General features: G+C 35.8%; 1 pseudogene; it reads right to left on the bottom strand.

Annotated features, from left to right (window-relative positions):
• LOC109270252 (ethanolamine-phosphate phospho-lyase-like) overlaps nt 1-26,388 on the bottom strand; it is a 48,787-nt pseudogene that overhangs the window by 19,280 nt on the left and 3,119 nt on the right.

The raw sequence follows: 26,388 nt of genomic DNA, 5'->3' as shown, positions 1-26,388 counted from the left end.
TACATGATCGAGCTTGCTGGAGCTGCTAATTTTCATCCCTTAATAAGAATATCTCTAACCAGTGATGGAACCCAAAGGCTAGCACCATTGACTGATTTTCAGACAGTTATCTTAGCACTAGATTGGCCCCATCTGTATGTTTTTATAGATTCTTTGGCCATTGTCAATGGTCTGGCCATCTGGTCCAGTCAGTGGCAGCAATAACAATTCTTTATCCAATGTTGCTGTCTTTAGGAAATATAATTCTTGGAAACACTGTACTCACAGATATGCACAATAAAATTCAAAGTCACACGTGTCTTTACCCATACTGAAATCACGATGCAAGGCCTCATCAACACCTGAGTTTAGACATTATTGACGGTGAACAGGGCACTCCTTTTACTTCTTAAAATATGTGTTGTTAAGTTCTTAAACAATACGTATATTGGAACTTTTACCTCCCTGTCAGCACTAGGATACGTATCTCATAGGACAATACCTGTGTTAAACAGGTTAAAATTCAATTAAATGAAACTTAGCACATGTTAGTCATCAAGCATTGAGGTGAATTATAATAAAGAATCCAGCTCCTTTTGTGATATTTTATGACTGACAGCTTTCAAGCCCTACCACTCCTGTTCACCTTCTCCACATCTGGTTAATTGTATGAGGTAGCCTGGATGATTTCTCCTTTGGCACCAATGGTGAATTGAAATCATGCAAGCCATGCAAGGTTTGTGAGAAACATCGAGCCAAGCCCACCCTAACCACCATAAAAGAGGACCCCATTTCCTTTCCCCATTCTCCAAAGTCATTTTGGGACCACCCTTGGATGCTACACTGCTTTTACCAGAAAGACTTATGTCATGAATACTATTTTTACCCTATTTCACCTTATTTGTGTGAATACATGGCATCTGGTGGCATGCTAACATTGAACTAAAGTTTGATTAGGGTGATCTATCCTGCTTTTATGGAGTGGCTACAATGGAAATACTGTGCATCAAATGTCATTCTTTATGCAGAGAAAAAATCAAATTTGCTTTCCTTAAAAATATCTAAGGCAGCAACCACAATGGTTATCTGATTATCCTAGTGACTCCTAACAGTCCACATCACTGAAAAACTGATTGCTGTTGTGCATAAATATTTTTGCCCAAAGAGATAAAATAAGTTAATAACAAAAACAATAACTACAACAACAAAAATGTTATTGTTTTTGTCTGAACCACAAAAAATATACTTAGAAGAAATGGTTTGTTGGTATCTTGTTCTACATTATGAAAATTGTTAACTTTTATTTTAATGCTTACTTTGGTTTTAAGTACATTATAAAAAATTTTGGAAGCATTCACTTTTTCCTCTCCAATTATAATGAGTACAAATAATGATATTTATACAACAGTTGCTTCTGTTAATGTGTTTCTGATCCTTAGAAGTAAGCATATTGTTTGCATGTCTATCTTTAGAAACATTTCCATTCCCCAGTTAGTCATTAATCAACTGGTACCCATGAGAGTATGACAGCAAAAAAGAAAAGAAAAAAGTGGGATGATTTTGTTATTAACAATAGTGAAACACAATATAGCCTATAAGATTAAAACCATATTTTTTCTTTTATTTTTTATATTAAAAATAATTTATTGTCAAATTGGTTTCCGTACAACACTCAGTGCTCATGCCAACAGGTGCCCTCCTCAATGCCCATGACCCACTTTCCCCTCTCCCCCACCTCCCATCAGCCCTCAGTTTGTTCTCAGTATTTAAAAAGTCTGTTATGGTTTGCCTCCTTCCCTCTCTGTAACTTCCCCCCCACCCCCACCGCCATGTACTTCTGTTAAGTTTCTCAGGATCCACATATGAGTGAAAACCTGTGATATCTGTCTTTCTCTGCCTGATTTATTTCACTTAGCATAATACTCTCCGGTTCCATCCACATTGCTACAAATCGCCAGATTTCATTCTTTCTCATTGCCAAGTAGTATTCCATTGTATGTATAAACCATATCTTCTTTATCCGTTTGTCAGTTGATGGACATTTAGGCTCTTTCCATATTTGGCTATTGTTGAAAGTGCTGCTATAAACATTGGGGTACAAGTGCCCCTATGCATCAGCACTCCTGTATCCCTTGGGTAAATTCCTAACAGTGCTATTGCTGGGTCATAGGGTAGATCTATTTTTAATTTTTTCAGGAGCCTCCACACTGTCTTCCAGAGCAGCTGCACCAGTTTGCATTCCCACCAACAGTGCAAGAAGGTTCTCCTTTCTCCAAATTCTCTCCAGCATCTATAGGCCCCTGATTTGTTCATTTTAGCCACTCTGACTGGCGTGAGGTAGTATCTCAGTGTGGTTTTGATTTGTATTTCCCTGATGAGGAGCGACGTTGAGCATCTTTTCATGTGCCTGTTGGCCATCCGGATGTCTTCTTTAGAGAAGTGTTTATTCATGTCTTCTGTCCATTTCTTCACTGGATTTCTGTTTTTTTGGTATGGAGTTTGATGAGTTCTTTATAGATTTGGGATACTAGCCCTTTGTGAAATATGTCATTTGCAAATATCTTTTCCCAATCCATTGGTTGCCTTTTAGTTTTGTTGATTGTTCCCTTTGCAGTGCAGAAGCTTTTATCTTGTTGAGGTCCCAATGGTTCATTTTTGCTTTTAATTCTTTTGCCTTTGGAGATGTGTCAAGTAAGAAATTGCTGCGGCTGATGTCAGAGAGGTTTTTCCTGCTTTCTCCTCTAGGGTTTTTATGGTTTCCTGTCTCACATTCAGGTCCTTCATCCATTTTGAGTTTGTTTTTGTGAATGGTGTAAGAAAATGCTGTAGATTCATTCTTTTGCATGTTGCTGTCCAGTTCTCCCAGCACCATTTGTTTAAGAGACTTTTTTCATTGGATATTCTTTCCTGTTTTGTCAAAGATTAGTTGGCCATACTTTTGTGGGTCCAATTCTGGAGTCTCTATTCTATTCCATTGGTCTATGTGTCTGTTTATGTGCCAATACCGTACTGTCTCGATGATTACAGCTTTGTAGTAGAAGCTAAAGTCTGGGATTGTGATGCCTCCTGCTTTGGTCTTCTTCTTCAATATTACTTTGGCTATTCGGGGCCTTTTGTGGTTCCATTCAAATTTTAGGATTGCTTGTTTTAGCTTCAAGAAGAATGCTGGTGCAATTTTGATTTGGATTGCATTGAATGTGTAGATAGCTTTGGGTAGTATTGACATTTTAACAATATTCTTCCAGTCCATGAGCATGGAATGTTTTTCCATTTCTCTGTATCTGCTTCTATTTCCTTCATAAGCTTTCTATAGTTTTCAGCATACAGATCTTTTACATCTTTGGTTAGGTTGATTCCTAGGTATTTTATGATTCTTGGTGCAATTGTGAATGGTATAAGTCCTTTATTTGTCTTTGGGTTGCTTCATTATTAGTGTATAAGAATGCAACTGATTTCTGTACATTGATTTTGTATCCTGCAACTTTGCTGAATTCATGTTTCAGTTGTAGCAGACTTTTGGTGGAGTCTGTTGGGTTTTCCATGTATAATTTCATGTCATCTGCAAAAAGTGAAAGCTTGACTTCATCTCTGCCAATTTTGATGCCTTTGATTTCCCTTTGTTGTCTGATGGGTAATACCAGAACTTCCAACACTATATTAAACAACAGTGGTGAGAGTGGACATCCCTGTTGTGTTCCTGATCTCAGGGGGAAAGCTCTCAGTTTTTCCCCATTGAGGATGATATTGGCTGTGAGCTTTTCATAAATGACTTTTATGGTGTTTAAATATGTTCCTTCTATCCCAACTTTCTCAAGGGATTTTATTAAGAAAGGATGCGGTATTTTGTCAAATGCATTTTCTGCATTGATTGACAGGATCATATGGTTCTTATCTTTTATTTTATTAATGTGATGTATCACGTTGATTGATTTGCGAATGTTGAACCAGCCCTGCATCCCAGGAATGAATCCCACTTGATCATGGTGAATAATTCTTTTTATAAGCTGTTGAATTTGATTTGTTGTTGTTTGATTTGATTTGAATTTTTGCATCCATATTCATCGGGGATATTGGCCTGTAGTTCTCTTTTTTGCTGGGTCTCTGTCTGATTTAGGAATCAAAGTAATGCTGGCTTCATAGAATGAGTCTTGAAGTTTTCCTTCCCTATTTTTTGTAACAGCTTGAGAAGGATAGGTATTATCTCTGCTTTAAATGTCTGGTAGAATTCCCCAGGGAAGCCGTCTGCTCCTGGACTCTTATTTGTTGGAAGATTTTGGTAACTGATTCAATTTCTTCGCTAGTTATGGGTGTGATCAAATTTTCTATTTTTTCCCATTTGAGTTTTGGAAGTGTGTGGGTATTTAGGAATTTGTCCATTTCTTCCAGGTTGTCCAGTGTGTTGCCATATAATTTTTTGTAGTGTTCCCTGATAATTGCTTGTATTTCTGAGGGATTGGTTGTAATAATTCCATTTTCATTCATGATTTTATCTATTTGGGTCATCTCCCTTTTCTTTTTGAGAAGCCTGGCTAGAGGTTTGTCAATTTTGTTTATTTTTTCAAAAAAACAACTCTTGGTTTCATTGATCTGCTCTACAGTTTGTTTTAGATTCTATATTGTTTATTTCTGCTCTGATCTTTATTATTTCTCTTCTTCTGCTGGGTTTGGGGTGTCTTTGCTGTTCTGCTTCTATTTCCTTTAAGTGTGCTGTTATATTTTGTATTTGGGATTTTTCTTGTTTCTTGAGATAGGCCTGGATTGCAATGTATTTTCCTCTCAGGACTGCCTTTGCTGCATCCCAAAGCATTTGGATTGTTGTATTTTCATTTTCATTTGTTTCCATGTATTTCTTAATTTCTTCTCTAATTGTCTGGTTGACCCATTCATTCTTTAGGAGGGTGTTCTTTAACCTCCATGCTTTTGGAGGTTTTCCAGACTTTTTCCTGTGGTTGATTTCAAGTTTCATAGCATTGTGGTCTGAAAGTATGCATGGTATGATCTCATTCTTGTATACTTATGAAGGGCTGTTTTGTGACTCAGTGTGTGATCTATCTTGGAGAATGTTGCAGTGCACTCGAGAAGAAAGTATATTCTGTTGCTTTGGGATGCAGAGTTCTAAATATATCTGTCAAGTCCATCTGATCCAATGTATCTTTCAGGTGCCTTGTTTCTTTATTGATCCTGTGTCTAGATGATCTATCCATTGTTGTAAGTGGAGTATTAAAGTCCCCTGCAGTTACCACATTCTTATCAATAAGGTTGCTTATGTTTGTGATTAATTGTTTTATATATTTGGGTGCTACCAAATTCAGTGCATAGACATTTATAATTGTTAGCTCTTCCTGATGGATAGACCCTGTAATTACTATATAATACCCTTCTTCATCTCTTGTTACAGCCTTTAATTTAAAGTCTAGTTTGTCTGATATAAGTATGGCTACTCCAGCTTTCTTTTGAGTTCCAGTAGCATAATAGATAGTTCTCCATCTCCTTACTTTCAATCTGAAGGTGTCCTCAGGTCTAAAATGAGTCTCTTGTAGACAGCATATAGAAGGGTCTTGTTTTTTTATCCATTCTGATACCCCATGTCTTTTGATTGGAGCATTTAGTTCATTTACATTCAGTGTTATTATTGAAAGGTCTGGGTTCAGAGTCATTATGTTATCTGTAGGTTTCATGCCTGTAGTGATGTCTCTGGTACTTGTGGTCCTTGCAACATTTCACTTACAGAGTCCCCCTTTGGATCTCTTGTAGGGCTGGTTTAGTGGTGATGAATTCCTTATGTTTCTGTTTGTTTGGGAAAACCTTTATTTTTCCTTCCGTTCTGAATGATAGACTTGCTGTGTAAAGGATTCTTGGCTGCATATTTTTCCTGTTCATCATATTGAAGATTTCCTGCCATTCCTTTCTGGCCTGTCAAGTTTCAGTAGATAGGTGTACTACTACCCTTATGTGTCTCCCTTTGTATGTTAAGGCCCATTTATCCCTAGCTGCTTTCAGAATTCTCTCTTTATCCTTGTATTTTGCCAGTTTGACTATGATATATCGTGCAGAAGATTGATTCAGGTTACGTCTGTAGGGAGTTCTCTTTGCCTCTTGGATTTCAATGCCTGTTTCCTTCCCCAGATCAGGGAAGTTCTCAGCTATGATTTGTTCAAGTACACCTTCAGCCCCTTTCTCTCTCTTCTTCTTCTTCTGAAAATCCTATAATATGGATATTGTTCTGTGTGATTGCATCACTTAGTTCTCTAATTCTCCCCTCGTACTCCTGGATTTTTTTATCTCTCTTTTTCTCAGCTTCCTCTTTTTCTATAATTTTATCTTCTAATTCACCTATTCTTCCCTCTGCCTCTCAATCTGTGCTGTGGTCGCCTCCATTTTATTTTGCATCATTTATAGCATTTTTTAATCATCATGACTAATTTTTAGTCCCTTGTTCTCTGTAGCAATAGATTCTCTGCTGTCCTCTATGCTTTTTTTCAAGCCCAGCAATTAACTTTATGACTATTATTCTAATTTTTTGTTCAGTTATATTGCTTAAATCGGTTTTGATCAATTCGTTAGCTGTCGCTACTTCTTGGAATTTCTTTTTAGGAGAATTCTTCCGTTTCTTCATTTTGTCTAGTTTTATGTCCCTTATGCATTTTAAAAGCTCGCTGTGTGCTTGTACCTGTGAGCACTGCTATATTAAAGGAGGATCATACACTGTCCAGGGCCTGGCCCTTCAGGAGGTGTTTTTCTGGAGATTGTTACTTGCTCTCTGTTGTTGTGACTTTGGTTATTTTATTACCCTACTCATAGTGATATTTCTTGTGTGGCAGGAAAAATTTTCTTTACCAAATATTTCTTTGTCTCATCTTCCTGTGATCTGCCTTCTTAGCTTTTGTAGTGCCCAGACCCCCTCTCCCTTTCCTTAGCTCAGGATGGTATAGTATATAAGGCTCAATTGCTTGCTGTCTTTTTGGAGTCTCATATCTTTGTGGGGCTCCTGTACATAATTACAGTGGCTTTTCTACCATTAACTTGACTGACTATTGTGTTTCATCTGTGACTAGTTCTAACTCTAAAACCATATTTTAGTAGTTTAGAATGTTTTGGTTAACAAATTGGGGTAAGGAAAATGCCTCCACCCCCACCCAAGGAGTCTCAAAATGCAGTGATCAGTGCAATTTTCCTGTTTTTATCTCTTCTCCTAATAAGTCCAGAAATGTGTGGTGCTTCGTTGTGTCCCAAAAGATATCCCTGCTGTTTTTTATCTGACCATGATGAGAAAGGAACATCATAATTAACTATGTGAGTCTTAATTGTATGGGTCCCTTGAGAAAGGGACTCAGGATTCCTCAGTTTTTTCTAGAAGCTGCTTATTCTAGAATGAGCCTCTTTGTCAAAGAGTCATTGAACTTCTCACACTGTAGTAAAGTTCTAGAGCTGAATTCCATTAGCACTTAAGAAAAATGTTTGCTGCTGCACTGTTGGTCAGGTCCTATACCTGCTGCAGCAGTTGGAACTTACAACCACAAATGCAAGATGAAGTCCTGGGGCAGGCTTCCCACTCAGAGCATTTCTTCCACCCCTAGTGTGAAATGTTGCTCATACTACAGGAGTGTTTCAAGATGTGAAATAATATAGACCCCCCCCCCCACTTTGGGATGATGTTGAGCCAAATGACACCCCGTGCCCAACTGACTTAAATCCTAATATTAAAAACAAAAAGCAAAACCAAAAAGACCTGGCTTTGCTCACACTGTCACATTTTCAGAGTAAAGTCTATCCACTGAATGGATTAGGTGAGCTCTCTACCCCAAAATAACCGTCCTGTTCTCTACTCAATGCAGTAGCAGTCCTGCCTGTTCCACTTTTTTCTCCTCCCAGAGGATTTTTTTTTCTTAATTATGTGGGTCTATTATCCTCCCACCAGAGTGGGATTATAAATACCTAGGATCTCAAGGAGAAATGGTTGAGAACAGGTAGTCTTCAACTCCAAGGAGACCTCTTGTCTCTTTAAAATTCTCCATGTTTACCCAAGACGTTTTGATCTCCTTTAACCAAAAATTTTAAAATATTACCAGTAGTTCTTTCAGTGACTAGGCATTTAAACACCATGAATTCAACTGGATTCCACTTTTAAACCATATTATAGAATGCCTCAAAAATAAGCAGTCAAGGATATTGTCTATACATTGAAATTATTAACATGGATTTTTGAGTTCTGAAAATATTTTGTTATTCAATCTTTATCATTTATTGAGTAAATAGAAAAAACCAAATTTTCTTCTTATTTTTTATGGCTATATTCTCTAGGAAACTTGGCAATTTGTATGCGAAATTTCTAGACATTCTTAATTAACTACAAATTGTGTGGATTCCAGGCTAAGGGGTAACATTAATTTTAATAAAACTAATAATATAGGCTGTATAACACTTGAGGAAAAAATAATTTGCCTTTTTTTGTGGAAAAAATATATTAAAAGTCTACATCACCTACACATGTGAGATAGTCAACAAAGTTGAATTCAATGAAAAATATCCAGTTAAACTATTTTTTCCTGTTTACATGATATCAGCTGGCTTTAACTGTTTAACTTACATGTATATTATGCAGTAGACTGCTTCATAACATGTTATGAGTGAAATACTTTTAGTAATCTTATTTTCCCATCATTGTTTGAGGTGACTGAAAAGAAAAATCTGAACTTTTAGTCAAACATAGTACTGTAAATTAGAATTAGGAGTATCATGTAGTCTGTAACACTATTGTTCTCCAACTATAATGATGGATATATTAGAAGCTAGTATATTTTTAATACCTTGGAAGTTTAAGGTTATAATTAAAACCACACCCACAAGAAACATTGTTATTAGTCTTGCATACAAGGTGAATTAGTTGATCAGAAACAAATACTTGCAATATTTTCAAATATGGCCTGTGTTTCTTTATTAAGTTACTCAAATCTAATACCTACTCTGTATTTAACTTATTTCTGCATTCTTAGAAGATAATTTTTTTTGCTATTATGATAGTATGTAATTAAGTGCTACACATTTGGCATATCTGTTTGGTAACACTCTTATTATTGTAAACATTATTGTATATATATATATATATATATATATATATATATATACACACACACACACTTGTGTGTTTTGTGTATTTATACTTTTGTTTTACCTATAAAATTATAAATTTGTATCTAGTGAAAATGTATATTCTGAGTAAAATAAGATAGCACTGCTAAATTCTTTCTATTTATAGTTTTCTTTGGATAGAATTCTATTAGTAAGATTTTAGTGTTTCTTTTAAATTTTTTTAATGTTTATTTTGGGGGGGGAGGGGCACAGAGAGAGGGAGACAGAATCTGAAACAGGCTCCAGGTCCACACTGACAGCACAGAGCCCGATGCAGGGCTCGAACCCATGAATTGTGAGATCATGACCTGAGCCGAAGTAGGACACTTAATGACTGAGCCACCCAGGTGCCCCAAGATTTTAGTATTTCTGCCCTCGTTCTTGCTATGTGCATAGCCTATCTCCACTCATTCGGTTTCAATGTCTACTCTTCGGTGAAAATTTCTCCAGGATCCTCATTTGGAATAAACCATCCTCTATCTCTAAATATACCACAGGACATCTTTATCTTTATTGTAGAATGTTGTGTTCTTTCTAGTTATCTTGTTGTGGACATGCCTATAAATCATACTGTGAACCATGGACTGTGGTTGACTCAGCTTTGAATTCCTCACATTAATCAGTACTGCCCATAGTAAATAATTCCTAATAGTTAAGTTGAAATCAGAGCCAGTGGTACAACTGTTTTTAAGATTGTCTTAAACTTGAATAAAGGTAACCAGCATTTCTGTAGAAAGGGTCATTGCAATTGCATTTCAGTTTCAAACAGGGACTTTCATAAACATAAGAGCATATTTTGCCTCATTGATTTACCTTCATTGGGTCAGGAAAAAATGGTAGAGGGTAGGAGGTGAGAGCAGTTACTAATATAATCTGCATATATTTTAGCTCCTTATTATAAGTCGAAGTAAAGTTTTTATAAGGCTCAATATAATTGTCATCTCATCTGAAAAGTACATCCTTGTTATACAGTGCAAATAAACATGAGTTGTTATCTAACCTAGGGAAGTTAATTGTAGCTGTTTATGTCTATCCACATCTCACATTAATATTACTATTAAAGCCTTTATCATTACTTCCAGTTTATTTTTTCCGAGATCTTCAGGGATAAAGAGTGCCTTTATCTCTCAGCTTCCAGGACTTAACATAACACGTGGTCCATTCGGTATACTCAGTATATTTTTGTAGAATAAATATATAGTCTTATATGAATTGCAAGACTGCCACTTGCGATTGTAGGCCTCATGCTACTCCCTGATGAATGTTGCCATTGCATGTGGCTTTAAAAAGCTGTACATTTATTATAAATGGAAAAACAATATTGTCAATAAATTAATTTTCACTCTTGAGGATATTACTCAAAGTATACATGAAAGTTAGGTTATAAGTATTTATAAGGTTATTACAGTAATGATTTGGTTTGACAGATATTGAGTTAAAACTGTCATCTTTATTCTAATAAATGCTTCTCATACAAATTTAAAGAGGAATTAGCTGCTGTTGTTTTTTGAACCTTGAACAGTAAAATTAACATTAGTTATATAGACAAAAGTGAACAGAAAAAAATAAAACCTGTTATTTCACTAAACTTTCATCTCAAAACCAGAATATTGTTAACAATAATTCATGCCATTGTTAATCATAAAGTTGACAGTAATAACTAACAGTTTGCTCATGCTAATTCCTTAGTTCCCCAGCGAGTTAGTTGTAGTCTATTCCCTGTTTTTAGAAGAAAAAAGTAGTGGTAGATTCTTTGTCCATGTTACATAGTAATTAGCTAAGCTGGGATTTGAACCCATCTTTATTTTTCTATAATGCCGTGGTATTAGATCTGCACTGAACATTGTTAATGCTGACTTACATTCACTACCTTACATCTGATTTCTCAATATGCTTTAATTTGGACATAGGACCTATTATTATTCAAAGATCTTACTATTCCTCATCTCCATAACCTTACTGAAATAATGCCTTGCATTTCATTTTCTAAAAGAACCCTACATACCAAATAATGCCCACCTTATTTTTAAAAGGTCATTCCTGGGGCGCCTGGGTGGCGCAGTCGGTTAAGCGTCCGACTTCAGCCAGGTCACGATCTCGCGGTCCGTGAGTTCGAGCCCCGCGTCGGGCTCTGGGCTGATGGCTCGGAGCCTGGAGCCTGTTTCCGATTCTGTGTCTCCCTCTCTCTCTGCCCCTCCCCCGTTCATGCTCTGTCTCTCTCTGTCCCAAAAATAAATAAAAAACGTTGAAAAAAAAATTTAAAAAAAAAAAAAATAAAAGGTCATTCCTGATTTTCTCAACTGGATTTGAAATATCTCTTTGAGTACTCAGAATTAAATATTTTATTCTTTTATGGCACATATGAAATTCTGTTTTCTCTTTAGTTATTTGCATGTTCGTATTCTTCCTTTCCCCAGATCATAAGCTTCTAGACCCAGGAATTATCTCTTGTCAATCTTTGTAGCTACTGTGTTACCTGGCACAATAGAGTAATAATATCTTGTATTTGTAGAGTCCTTTGCAGTTTATTAAATATTTTCAAAGAAGTCTTGATAATGTAAAGAATAATTTTATCAAAAACAGAACTTTTCAAACTGATACGACCTGCATCTAAAATGGTGTGCATATAGAATCCAATCATCAGGTGGAGAATTGAATTGATTAACTTCTAAGGCATCTCCCCTAATATTCTACAGGTTGATCCTCATGACAACTTTGTGAAGCAAGCAGAAAGGCCATTTAAAAGACATATTTAAGAAAAATGACTTATTTTTCTACTGGATTATTAATACCCTAGACACCAAAATATGAGGGCCTCAGAGATGCTTAAGTCTCTGATCAGGATATTTATGTAGATTGTCTAGTGACTGCTTTTGCCAATCATCTAGAATAGTGATTTTCACATTATCACTATGGAGTCAAAGGACCTGGTGTGATGCACAAGGAACGGGAACATGCCGAAGGCTCCAGGACCCCCACTAATTAATAGAAATGTAACTTTATTAAATATATTGGAGTTGTCGGCAAAATTTTTTACTTGAAAAAATTTTTTTCCTCAAGGGAAATAAAAAAAAAAGAAGGAAAGAAGAGGGAGAGAAGAGGAAGGAGAGGGGAAAAAAGGAGAAGGAGAAAGAGAAGGAAAAGAACAGAGAAGGGAGGAAGAAAAGGGGGAAGGGGGAGGTAGGGAGGTATATGCATTGATCTAAGGACTTACAGGCATAAGGGAGAAGAAAAACTCTCCTAAGTTTTCCTGAAAAATGATGACTGCAAAATTAAGACTATTCATACATATAGTTGGGGTAAAGATGTAAAGAAGGAGACAAAAATAAATGTTTCACCTAGGAGATATGTATATACTTACACTTAACTTTTTGCTGGTATACGAAATGATTGCCGGGAACATATCTTTTATTGGACAATCATTTTTAAGCATAATGAGCTAAGGACAGGGATGGAGTGTGGGAGCTGAGTGCTAATTGCCTTTTCTGACTGCTTATTCATTGTCAGAAAAAAAAGGGATATGTACTACTCCCTTTCTATTACCTGTTAAAAATCTATGTTTTGAGGATGTACCAGAAATTCAACTCCCTGAATTAGAGCAAAGAAATAAAATACTCTGACCTTTAGAATGGTTTTTCATTTTTGAGTGACAAGACATTTCCTTTCATTACTTTATCATAGCTTTATATTCCTTAGGTTTATTATACAGGAGTTTAACTTTTTAATCATTTTTAGTGGGACTGTATTTCTCCTGGGAATAGTCAGAGAACAGGCACATTCAACCTGTCCTTGAGGTTAGAAGTTAGGAGGCTGACATAAAGGTGAGGCGTGAACTGTAATGCTAACCAGATACAGGGTAACCATGAGTGAAACAAACCTGGTTTGTATGACCTCCAAAGAGAAAGACATCTGGAACTTGAAAAGCCTGCCAAGAAACAACATAACATTGTGGTTAGGAGCTTGTTTTCTGGAGCAGGACTGTCTGTGTTCTTTAATTCTAATCCGCATCCTACTACTTAACCACTCAGTGCTTCAGCATCACCATTTGTAGAATGAGGATTATGAACTATTTCCCTTATAGATTTGTTGTTGATTTAATGAGAAAATCCCTGTAAGCAGCTTCAAATAATACCTGAGTACATACCAAATGCTCAGAAAATGTTAGTTGATATTATTATCATGGGCTGCCTTAATACAAAGAAATTAACACTTAAAATAATAGCACCCCTTGTTCTCCAGGTATATTCAGATGAGGAAGTGGAGGTGAAGATTTTATCATAGGACCTGAGAAATGTTAATTATGCATAAAAATTTACTGTTGTTGTTACTGTAATAGTCCGATTCCATGATTCCATTTTTGATGTTTGACTACTGGCAGCTTTTAAGTCCTACCCCTCCCTGTTCCCTTTCTGCCCCACATCTGAACAAGCTGATAAGAAAGCCCCCTTGCTGCCCTTCATTGATAGCAGGGCATACCAAGTTCAAAACCTGTACAGGAATGCTCACCCTGGGTCTGCTCCCTACTCACTGTAAAAGCAGAAAACCAATATTCTTCCTCTATTTTCTTAAATAATTTTAAGAACAACTTGTTAAGTCTGCCTTCCTCTTCCCAGAAAGATTTTTCATGTGAGAAAAAACAACAACAATAGCAACAACAACAACGAAAAACTTTCATAGTCTATTGGTACAAATGGGGCATCAATGGTCTGGGCATCCTAACCACATTTTAGGTGGACGTTCATCCTGCTTCTATAGAGAAGCAGCCTCATGAGTCACGTGACCACTTAGCTCATGTGAAGTAAGAATATTTTTGTGAAGTAAGAATATTTTTGTGAACTATGGGATTAAGATAAACTGTATCTGAAATATCCAAGGCATATTGAAGGAGAGAAAAATAAGTGTAATACCACAGATTACTTTTTTAGCTGTTTTAGTTAGGAAATTTGATAAAGTATCATCAGAAGTTCTTTGTAAATTGTAAGGAGGAAACTATTTCAGTGATTCTTCTTTATTTACCCTTTCTGGTTTAAATTTTTGTGTGTGTGATTATAATGCACGTACTCAAGGTTTCTTCTTATATGTTATTTTTCTTTTTTCTTTTTATTATTATGTATGTGTGCTCCTTATTCTCTTCATGTCCATTATAGTTCATTAATATGGACTATGTTACTTCAAATTTAATTTTTGTAAAGTTGTTCTCACCAATTTATCTTTATAGTTTCCCTGTACCAATGTTTTTTTAATGGTTTTATTTTAGGTATTTTGAGAGAAAGTAAGCATGGGGAAGTGCAGAGAGAGAGGGGGAGGGAGAGTCCCAAGCAGGCTCTGCACTGTCAGTGCTGAGCCTGACGTGGGGCTCGATCCCACGACCGTGAGATCATGACCTGATCTGAAATCAAGGGTTGGTCGCTCAAACTACTGAGCCACCCAACTGCCCCTAGTTTTTTGTTTGTTTTTGTTTTTTAAGTAGGCTTCAAGCTCAGCATGGAGCCAAACATGGGGCTTGAACTCACAACCCTGAGATCAAGACCTGAGCTGAGATCAAGAATAAGTTGCTTAACTGACTGAGCACCGAGGTGCCCCTATTTTGTTTTGTTTTGTTTTGTTTTAAATAGAGTTACATTTTGGTTTATTAATGCCCCTTTTCATTCATCTTTTGACGTGTTTCTCTTCTGTAATAGGTATCATATTTGCTTGTCATTCAAAACGTGTTATTACAATAGCTTTATAGAAGTTATTTATATAACTTTATATAAGCATGTTGAGACTTTGTTTTTATATTTTCAGTCTTTGTCTTGGCATCTGATAATCAACATATAAGTTATGTCATCCATAAGCAAACCTCAGAAATCCTGTTATGGTATGCTTATTCATTTATATATCCAGATGCCAGACATACTCCTTTCTTCAGAGACTTAAGTTATTTTTCATCAAAATGGATTTTTATTCTTCAAGAATAAATAAAAGATTAATAAATCATTGTAGCTTTAATTTCAAAGGACGTAACTATTGATTGCCATTATTTGGAGCCACTGGACTTAGGTAGTCACTACTGATTATGAGGAAGTAAAACCTGAACAAAATTAATGGACTTGAGTATGTTTTTGTGTGTGTTGTTACCTGCCCCATTTTGTTTAGTTGGGACGTTTAAAAATGAACATACTGTTTTTCTTCCAATACTAATTAAAAAAAAAGGATTTTAAACTGAATTATTTGAGTTTCTTACAGTTTTTATTAATTCTATAACTTTATAGTTTTTAGGTTTTTTACATTATCTTGCACTTTATGTGACTTTTAAATAAATAATACATACTCTGTTCCTATTTTACACTTAATAAATGGAAAAGTGAAAATTTCTAAAAGTCAAGGATTAGAATGAAAAGTTGATCTCTCAATAGTTAATTGGATATAGTTTGATCATCATTTGTGTTTTTCTTTATACTGAGTATGTGTTCCATCAGTGACTCAGTTTGTGCTTTATAGTGCCTTGTTGGTCCTCAGACTGAATTCTATAACAAAGGTGACTTGAAGTTTTTCTGGGGGAAAGTGAATTTATATGCACATTATTTATTCTCTACCTCAAAAACAGCAGAAATGGTCAAAAATTCCATTTTTGTCACTGTGAACTATATTCACTCACAGTGGCACTGTTCATTCTTGGCCTAGCCCCTTTGCTGCTGAACTGTCATTGTATCTTTTTCCACTTCTCACAGACTTGTTAAATATAAGCTCAGTGAAAGAATGCATGAAAATTTGTTTCAACCTCTCAACATTTTAATGTTGTTTTGTTAGTTGCTCTCAGTCAAAACATGTAAGTTGAAATGATGTGTTGTTGTAACATGGACAAGTTTGTGTAGAGTGGATAAAGGCAGAGTGTTTCTAGAACTACTATGTACCCAAGGACCTCTTCACAGGAAGCTCATAGGAAAAGAAAATGCCAGGACAACTGACTGAAGTTGAAAGGTATTGTAAGAATGGGGCATGAAATAGGGCATTATGTCACAGATACTTATATTTCTATTGATTGATTTATTTCATTAAGGTATAACTTAGATATAGTGAAGCATATAGATCCTGAGTATAAGTTCGATGAGTTCAAATGTGTATAATGGTATAACTAAAACAGTTCTCAAGATTCACATTTCATCGCCTGTAAAAGTTTGCTCACACCATGTCTTTATCATTCCCAACCCACACCCCACCCCATGTCAGGAAACTACTCTTCTAATTTTGTTCAGCACTTAGATGAATTTTTCTGTCTTAGGAAAAGTTAAGTAAGTTCAACACTTCTAACAGAAATATCTTGTAATTGGTGAGGTTACCAGTTAATGAAATTTGTTTATCATCTTGATTTTCTTGCATAATATTTGCTAAGATTATAGTTACATTGTTTCAGTTTGATGTGCTTGATTTTTTTGAAGATCTATAAACTGTTATCTTCTGTATATGCCAATCCTTGAAGGCTGGATATAGGAATTTGGTAGTGAAAAATCAGACTCTATATACTCTGTGACCTTTCGCAGGGGATCAGATCATTGGTATGTGTGTGAAATAAGAAGTGTTACACAGTAGGTGTTTATCCAACCATGGTCCATGGACAGTCTGTCAGGATTATGGACCATGCTTATTAAAATTCAAATTCCTGGGTCTCTTACTGAATGAGAAACTCTAAGAACTAGGAACACACTGCTATTTTTTTAAAAGTGGTTATCACAAGTAAGTTACACATGGAAATATTGACTCAAACAAAATTTCTTAGTCTCTTAGAGTTTTGATGAACTAATCTGAGTTTATCAGTGCTTCCTCAATGAGATAGGAAACCCTTGAGACAATCCCTGGCATACAGCAAAGCACAGCATATATTATCCAATTTTGCTATTGTTTTTTTTTTGTTGTTGTTACAAACACCCCTGCTTAAAATCCTTGAATGTTCTTTTGTTGTTTTGGTGAAAAGAAATAAAGTTTGTAACATGATCTCAACCCTACGTCTGTCTTTACCCACATCTCTAGATCAAGCACTCTTACTTTCTAAGCTTGTTTTCTAAGCTCTAAGTATTTGAACAGTCCAGATTTCCTCCCAGTACATGGCCTCTACAAGTGCTGTTCTCTTACCTGGAACACTTTCTGCTCTCTGGACATACCAGTTCAAATGCTTTTTCCTCAAAGTTCCCCGAACACACCTCCCCCAAATAAGTCAAATGTCTTTTTTCCCCCAAATAAGTATCACTAATTGCATAGTCTTCTGATACTATAGCTATTTATATTTTAAAGCATTTATCATAATACCAGTTTTATACTTGTATGATTATATGAATAGTGTGCCTTATCTGCATATGACTTAATGGATACTATGTCTAGTTTTGCCAACTACTGATAAGTAGTAGATGATTAAAAAAATAAGAGACTGAGGTGCTTTTTGTTTTGTTTGTTTATTTGTCCTAAATTAAGGAACCAAAAAGACTCATATTATTTTCTTGTTTATATCATCTTTCATTACGGTCTATGACTATACTTACGTACATTAAACCATTACAGAATTCAGATTGTAAGACGCCCAAGTCTCCCAAATGAAGGTACCTATTGTACTTTGCTCTGTAATTTCAAACATTATAACATGAGAAGTCAGGCTGCCAACTTAGTATTAACTTTGAGGCTTACGTTTGTAGAATAAATTAAGTACTTCAGAAATCTCAAGTCAAAAAATTAGCAGGCTAGAGGTTGTGCCAATACTCTTACCATGGTTTGATCATCACTTGATTTATTCTTGTTACTTAATTTTTTATTTACAAATCAAAATAGAATCAAAATTTACTTTTGAATGCTACAACAGAGCTATGGATGGAAGAGACAGATCCGCTTATTTGCTGTATCTCTGCACATTTATCTTGCTTCAAAATGATAATCTTTTGTGATTTAACCTTCTTACTAAGTAGTGAATATTTATCTGTGCACAATCCATTTCTTTCTTTTTTGTTAAAGTTTATTTATGTTTGAGAGAGACACAGACAGCATGAGTGGGGTAGGGGCAGAGAGACATGGAGAGGGAGAGAATCCCAAGCAGGCTCCATGCTGCCAGCACAGAGCCCGATGTGGGCCTCAAACTTACAAAACCGTGAGATCGTGTTCTGAGCTGAAACCAAGAGTGGGACACTTAACCAACTGAGCCACCCAGGGGCCCCACGTGCACTATCCATTTCTCTTCCTTCTGGGATTTTCTATAGAGTCAGTGGTGCCATCACTGAACAATTCTGAATGTGTTTCATTAGGTATCTTTGTCGTGCATGGAGTATTCTCAAAGATCACACTTTCATTTTTGGCTCCCATGGCTTATCCTAAAGCTGTTAAAATTCCATCAGGTTGATCCACCATAAACTTTGGATCTTCTTCAATCAAGTACGTAGGTGGTTTCAAGCATATCTATGAGGTCCATCAGCAGTGGGAACCACTTGTTTTTCTTTCATCTTGTAGACAGTGTATCGACTTTTGGCTATGGCAGGACTCCTTATGGTCCTTAACTAAGTCAATTTTAATAAAAAGGGTAACACCGCTGATATTGCCAATGAAAGTGTGTTTAGCCTTCAGTAACTCAGTAAGATAATTCCCTACTCTTGTGACATTTCCTTGAAGGTCTTCACTTATAATTACATCCAGGATGACCAAATCAACAGCACAGGATATTGGATTTCTTCCATACAGTATTGAAATACTGTGGTCCAGAGCTGCTGATGGTTTCTGCAATTTCTTTGGTTGCTACCATTCATTCCATTGAGTAGCCATTGCCTGTTGGTTTTCTCATTGTGATGATGTCCAGAACAAAGTCTTAGCCATGTATTTGGAAGCTCCAGAAGTGTGTCTCAGCTTGTCGAAAGCCTCAGCTTAATTTTTAATTAAAATTTAGAGCATGCCAGATAAACTTAATTATTCTAATTTCCCATCCTTTAATAAAACACGTAGCATAGCTTTTCATTAACAATGGCCATTTACACTTGTTGGGATGAGCACTGGGTGTTGTATGGAAACCAATTTGACAATAAATTATATTTAAAAAAAACAAGGGCCATTTAGGAAATACAGCTATTTTAGGTATAGAAGATAAGTTTTATTATTTTGAATTTGGGACCTAAATTTGAGAAAGGTAAAAATCAAAAGATTGTCAAAAGAAAAATAAATAACATAAGCCACAGGTATCCAAACATAAGGTACAATATTCAATAGGTGAGAAATAGTTACACATAATATTTTAAAATACACACAAACACACACATGCACATATACACTCCACAAACACACACATGTATGTATACACTCTGCAGTAAGTGACTATGTTAGGAACTTTTAACTTTTACAACATTCAATAGTAGTTATCAAAGGTAATTTACATCATATGACTTCACTCACTCATGTGGAATTTAAGAAACAAAACAGATGAACATAGGGGAAGGGAAGGAAAAAAAAGATAAAAACAGAGAGTGAGGCAAACCATAAGATACTCTTGAATACAGAGAAAAAATAGGGTTGCGGGAGGTGTGTTGGTTGGGGGAATGGGCTAAATGGGTGATGGGCATTAAGAAGGTCACTTATTGGGATGAGCACTGGGTGTTATATATAAGCGATGAATCACTAAATTCTACTCCTGAAATTAAAAAAAAAAGATAATTACAAATGTGTCAAAAAGTACAGGGAATTAAAAATACATTTGTGATAAAAGAAACTGTTTTTTGGACACATAAAAATTATATTTAACAAGGAAAAAACTAGAATTATACTTCTTTTTTTTTGTTTGCAATCATACATTGAACAATTTATAGTAAAGGAGTCACAAGCATTTTTTTGTCCCTTGTGAATAAACCTATCATATCTAGCCAATTTTGTTAAATTTTAAGTACATTTCATTGCTTCTGTCTCATTATTTTCACTTACCATAAACCCAGGCACATGAAAGTTCATTTCATTCGTACATTTTGCACTTCTTGTATGTCTTCAAATATATTTCACTATTTTCTATTATATTTTGAAACAACCACACTGTCTCCCTTTAAAAGAAAATATTCTCTTTTAATCTCTTCTTTTCCTGGATAAACCATTGAATATCCATTCCTCTGCCTATATACCCTGATACCTAACATACACTTATTTTACATTTCTTCAAAATGAACAGGTATGTAACATGACCCAAATTTTAGAAACAATATATTTTGATTCATATGTAAAGTAAATATTGAAATTTATAATTCAAATTATAAGATAATTGTCTTTTTTTAATTCTGTTTTTAGTTTTTAATATATACTTTCTTAGCAACTTTTGAAAATAAAATACAGTGTTGTTAACTGTAGTCACCATGTACATTAAATCCCAAGAATTTATTCATCTTATAACTGGACATTTGTACCCTTGAAAACTTTGTCTGCCACTCCTGCCTCTGACAACCACCAATCTGTTCTCTCTAGGAGATCTGTTGATTTAGATTACACATATAAATGAAAAAATATATCTTCTCTTTCTGACTTATTTTATCAGAAATCCTTCTGACATCCTTCTATTATCCTTCTTTTTATGGCTGAATAGTATTTCATTATATACGTACGTGTGTGTGTGTGTGTGTGTGTGTGTGAGTGTGTCACATTTTCCTTATCCATTTTGCACTGATGACACTTAGGTTGTTTCCATGTCTTGGCTATTGTAAATAATGCTGCAGTAAATATGGGAGTGCAGACATGTCTTCAAAATAATGATTTATTGTCTTTGAGGTACATACCCAAAAGTTGGGTTGCTAGACCGCATGGCAATTCTATTTTTCACTTTTTGAGGAATCTGTATACTGTTTTACATAGTAGCTGCACCGGTTTGCATTCCAACCAACTCCGTACAAGTGTTGTCTGTTCTCCACATCCTTACCAGCACTTGCCATCTCTTGTCTTTTTGATAATAGCTATTCTAATAGGTGTGAGGTGATATTATGGTTTTGATTTGCATTTTTTTTTGTTTTTTGTTTTGTTTTGTTTGTTTGTTTGTTTGTTTTTTGATTAATGATGTTGAGCACCTTTTCACGTATCTATTGGGCATTTGATTATCTTAGGAAATATGTCTCTTCCAGTCCTTTGCCTATTTTTAAATCAAGTTATCTGTTTGTTTTTTTGCCACTGAGTGTAATGATATTTTTACAGAAGTAGAAAAAAGTTCTAAAATGTGTATGGTAGCACAAAAGATCCCTACTAGTGAAAGCAGTCCCAAGAAAGATCCCTACTAGTGAAAGCAGTCCCGAGAAAGAATAGCAAAGATGGAGGCATCACACTTCCTGATTTGAAACTGTGTTACAAAGTTATAGTAATCAAAAAAAAGTATGGTATTGACATAAAAAAGACATAGACCAACAGAGTAGAATTAAGAACCCAGAAAGAATCCGTGCATACATGGTCAACTGATCTTTGACTAATATTTGACAATAGTGGAAAAAAATTGAGTCTAGTTGATAAGTGGTGTTGGGAAAAGTGGATATTGATATGCAAAAGAATGAGACTGGGCCATATCTTACACCACTCCCAAAATTTATCTCCAAATGGATTAAAGACTTACAGGTAAGACCTGAAACCATAAAACTCATAGAAGAAGACAAAAGGAAAAAGGTCCTTGACTCGTCTTGCCAAGGATTTCACAGATATGACAGCAAAAGCGTAAACAACAAAAGCAAAACTAAACAAGTAGGACTGCATCAAACTGAAAAGCTTCTGCATAACAAAAGAAATGACCAACAAAATGAAAAGACATCCTGCAGAATGGGAAAAAATATTTATGAATCATATATCTGCTAAGGGGTTAGTATCTAAAATATACATAGAACTCTCAAAATTATTAGTCTTATACAAAGCAGAATATCATTTACATTATTTACAATTATGAAGAAGATATACAGAGTTGTTTTAAAACTCCTATTAGTAATGCTAATTTTTTAAAAAAGAGCCTTCTACTTATCAGAAATATTAAATTAACTTTTGTTTGCACACATTATGAATCCCTGTATTCACAAATCATAATTTTAAAAGACTCTTTAAATTATGTTTGTAAGTTCTGAGTGTCACAATTTTCTTCTTACATCTAACCAAGATTAAGGCTATTAGCTTAACTCACTGACGTTTAGAATGCTTTTTACAGAACAGAAATTTACTATCTAGCTTTTCATGGAGCTGTTTTGGAGAGGAAAAAAAAAGCTATATTTGGAGAGAAAATATTTAAAGCATAGAAAGTTAAACATTTAAATTTTTTTATTTTTTGTTTTACATTTATATAAACCTAAAGAATGTATCAGTTCAAATTTGAGCTCCAACAGGTTGTAAGAAACCTTAAAATCTGATTCATTGAATGCTTGTCTTATGGAGCCTCTCAAATGAAAAAAATTTGTTCCTCTGTCACTGCAATTTTAAATTGCCCTCAGTAAAACTTTGCCAGTTAGAGAGATTTGCATATTAGCTAGGATTGTAACATGAAACATAGATAAAGTAGGGTTTTAGTCTGGAAAGAACACAGATTTAAGAAACTCCATGATAACTGTAATAGTCAATAAGGATATAGTTGTGAAACCACATGACTTCAGAACCTGGCCAAAGACTAATAGGTTGAAGAAGCCTCTAGCCCTGGCAGAGGGAATTAAGTAAAATATTTTCAAGAACATAAGGACAATACTGAGGAATGTCTTTATAAGGTGTCAGAAAGGTAAATTGATGTAACATTTGTCCAAAAGACATTAGTGTGATGCACTAGGGTAACATGAGATTTTGAAACTGTCAGCTTCTAATCCACTTGAAAGGCCAGTTTTTCTGAATTCAGTCTCCTGCCCTTTGAACTTGAACTTTTTTTATTTACTTATTTATTTTGAGAGAAGGAGAGAGAGAGAATCCCAAGCAGGATCCATGAACCATGAGATCATGACCTGAGCTGACACCAAGAGTCTGATGCTTAACTGACTGAGCCACCCAGGTGCCCCTGAACTTCAACTTGTAATGTAGGGGTCAGCAACTTGCAGTGAGCAGGCTAAATCCAGACCGTTATCTGTGTATATAAAATAAAGTTTTATTGGAACACAACCTTATGCATTTATTACATGTCATCTGTGGTTGTTTTCATGCTGCAGCACAGATTGGAGTAGTTGCAGCAAAGACTGTCTGGTCCACAGAGCCTAAAATATTCACTTTCTGTCCTTTTACAGAAAGACATTTGTTGAACCTTGTTAGGAGACATAAAGCCTTAGAGATAATAGATAAGTAAAGAGGATGTTTAGTGGCACATGAATGTTGTGGAAGGTCCATGCAAGGGAAAATGTATACAAATTTGTCCAATGACCAGGAAGTAGGGACTTTTCTCAGGACAGAGAAGAAAACCTAATACTGAGAACTCTGTGAAATTGTTGGAGCTCAGATTAAAAATAAAACTTCATACTCACGGACAAGGTGGCCCTCAGTAGAGGGAGACTCAAATATCTCAGATGTGCACACCATTATAGGTTGAGCTTCCTGTCAGAATCAGTGGGGGACTTGGCCAGATATTCTACTTGCCAAGCTTCAGCAGCCTAAGGCCATCAGGAATACACTAGTGTTAGGTTAATTAGCTTGCTACATCAAAGAAAAATGCAAACTAGGAGGAACCATGAGGACTCTCAAAATGGGGATTCAGGGCAGGTTGTTGATAGCATTTTGAATGCCGAAATAAGTCACAGGGTGATATTCACAGGGACTGAATGGATTTTGTAAAATACGTAGCTACTGGAAGACGGGTAGTCGTACCTTTTAAGTATATGTCACTGTAGAGTTATTATCAGGGTAGATGGTCTTTGTTTTAGCATGGACTGTATGTGTCTAAATAAACTGATGCTGAAAGGTTTATGCTCAGATAATTTATCTAGCATGTCACGCTGGTATACAGTTTATCTGTTTCGTGAGCCCTCTTACAGTTTTGGAAATACGGTTTCTGTTTCAAGGTCCAGGATAAGAACATGCATTGGAGTAATAAACACCACATTCAGATTTGTACATGCAATTGAGAATAGGTACAGCTTTTATTTGTACTTCTCTTAAAATGATACAGCTTAGTTTATTTTTTTAAGTTTATTTATTTTAAGAGAGAGAGCACACTTGAGCTGGGGAGCAGCACAGAGAGAGGGAGAGAGAGAATTCCAAGCAGGCTCCATGCTGTCAGTATGAAGCCAGATGTGAGGCTTGATCCCACAAACTGTGAGATCATGACCCGCACCAAAATCAAGATTCTGACGCTCAACCAACTGAGCCACCCAGGTGCCCCAGTTTATATTTTTTATAAGGTGCCCTTCCTCCCTTGATCTATGAACAAACACTGATAGGAGTTGAATGGAGTTACCAAACACGAAATGCTCCTGCTATGATCTCCCCCTCCATCTTCCCCTCTGACATACTCAGCATTATCCCACTACATTCTGCTTTAAACTCCGGGGAGATTCTCAGTGTTCTTTTTAGCCTGACACCTCCAAAAGCCCAGATATTCCTAAGTATGTATTATGTTTCAGACTGTAGAATGTGAGTTTACAATACTTTTCCACATGATCATTTCTTATACCTTAAATGCTTTTTTTTTTCCTATAGCTCTTACCATCATCTGACACAATATGCATGTCACTGATTTCTTTTTAAAGTTGGTATCCCCTGTTTTGGTAGGCAGATTCTTTTTTTTTTTAATGTTTATTTCGAGTGAGTGAGAGAGAGAGAGAGAGAGAGCACACACACGAGCCAGTGAGGCGCAGAGAAAGAGAGGGAGAGAAAGAATCCCAAGCAGGCTCCATGCTGTCAGCACAGAGCCCGACATGAGGCTTGATCTCACGAACATGAGACATTGTGACCTGAGCTGAAATCAAGAGTCAGAAAGCTTAACCAACTGAGCAAACCAGGTGCCCTGATACGCAGATTCTAAGGCAGATACCCTCTTCCTAAGATTTGTCTGTTGGTTATTTAATCAAACACTAATGTAGGTACTGCTGTGAAAGGATTTTACATATGTAATAAAATCTCAACTCAGTTAAGCTTAACATAAAGGAGATTATCCATCTATCCAGGTGGAATTGACTCAATCAGGTAAGCCCTTTAAAAGCAGAGTTTTCTCATGGGGCGCCTGGGTGGCTCACTCAGTTAAGCATCTGACTTTGGATCAGGTCATGATCTCACATTCCGTGAGTTTGAGTCCCACGTTGGGGTCTGTGCTGACAGCTCAGAGCCGGGAGCCTGCTTCAGATTCTGTGTCTCCTCTCTCTGCCCCTCCGCTTCTCATGCTCTCTCTCTCTCAAAAATAAATAAACATTAAAAAAAAAAAAAGGTGGAGTTTTCTCTGGCTGGTAGCAAAAAGGAAAGACAGATTTTCAAATTGAGAGAAGAATCTGATGTGCTGTTGCTGCTTTTGGAGATGGAATGGGTCATGTGCAAGGAGCAGCCACAAGGAGCTAAGCGTGATCCTAGACTGACAGACAATAAGGAAATGAAGACATCAGTCCTACAAGTGTAAGAAGATTCACTTTGCTAACAGCGTGAATGATCTTGGAAGCAGATTACTTCCCAGAAACTATAGATAAGAGCCCACCTCTGTCAACATCTTATTTTTTTTCATCCTTGTGAGAACCTAAGTAGAGGTCCCAGCCAATACCAGTCAGACTTCTGACCTGAAGAACCAAAATAATAAATGGGTGATGTTTTCAGCTGTTATGAGAGTAGAGCTATTTTTCCCCATTTTGTTTATTGTTATCTCCTTGGTGCCCAGATTGTGCCTGGCATACAAGAAACATATCAGAAATAATTCTAATTAGCCTGCTAAACTAAACACTTTGAATGATTTGAGACTGTTTTAATCTGTAGACTCACTCTAGATATTTAGCTGTAAGTCCAGTTGAGTAAAGGATTAAGGGTTAAATGTTTGAAGAGATCATCTAAAAATCTTATATAATCTCTGGTAACATTTAAAAAAATTGTAAAGGCATCAATGATACATTTACAAGTGTCTAAGCTTTTTTTTAAGATGAATTGATTGCCAGACAATGAATACTTAATTTAATGCATGTCTTAGTGCACTTTATGTGACACAAATTAATTTGCAATAGAGGCAGAAAACCTATCTCTAAGGTAATTAGTCATGGTCAAATCTTAATTATCTCCTTAAAAAGGAAAACAGACTTATCAAGGTATCTACTAAGGTATTCTTGAGTGGTACTCTCTTATTTATTAATAACCATTTTCACTAAAATAAAACATTCTATGGTATATGTTTTAATGTAT

Source organism: Panthera pardus, unplaced genomic scaffold, assembly GCF_024362965.1.
Source record: "Panthera pardus isolate Hobbes unplaced genomic scaffold, ASM2436296v1 HiC_scaffold_6, whole genome shotgun sequence".
NCBI classification, from domain to species: Eukaryota; Metazoa; Chordata; class Mammalia; order Carnivora; family Felidae; genus Panthera; species Panthera pardus.
Note: the sequence above shows the minus strand (reverse complement) of the source record. Positions and strands in the feature narration are given on the sequence as shown.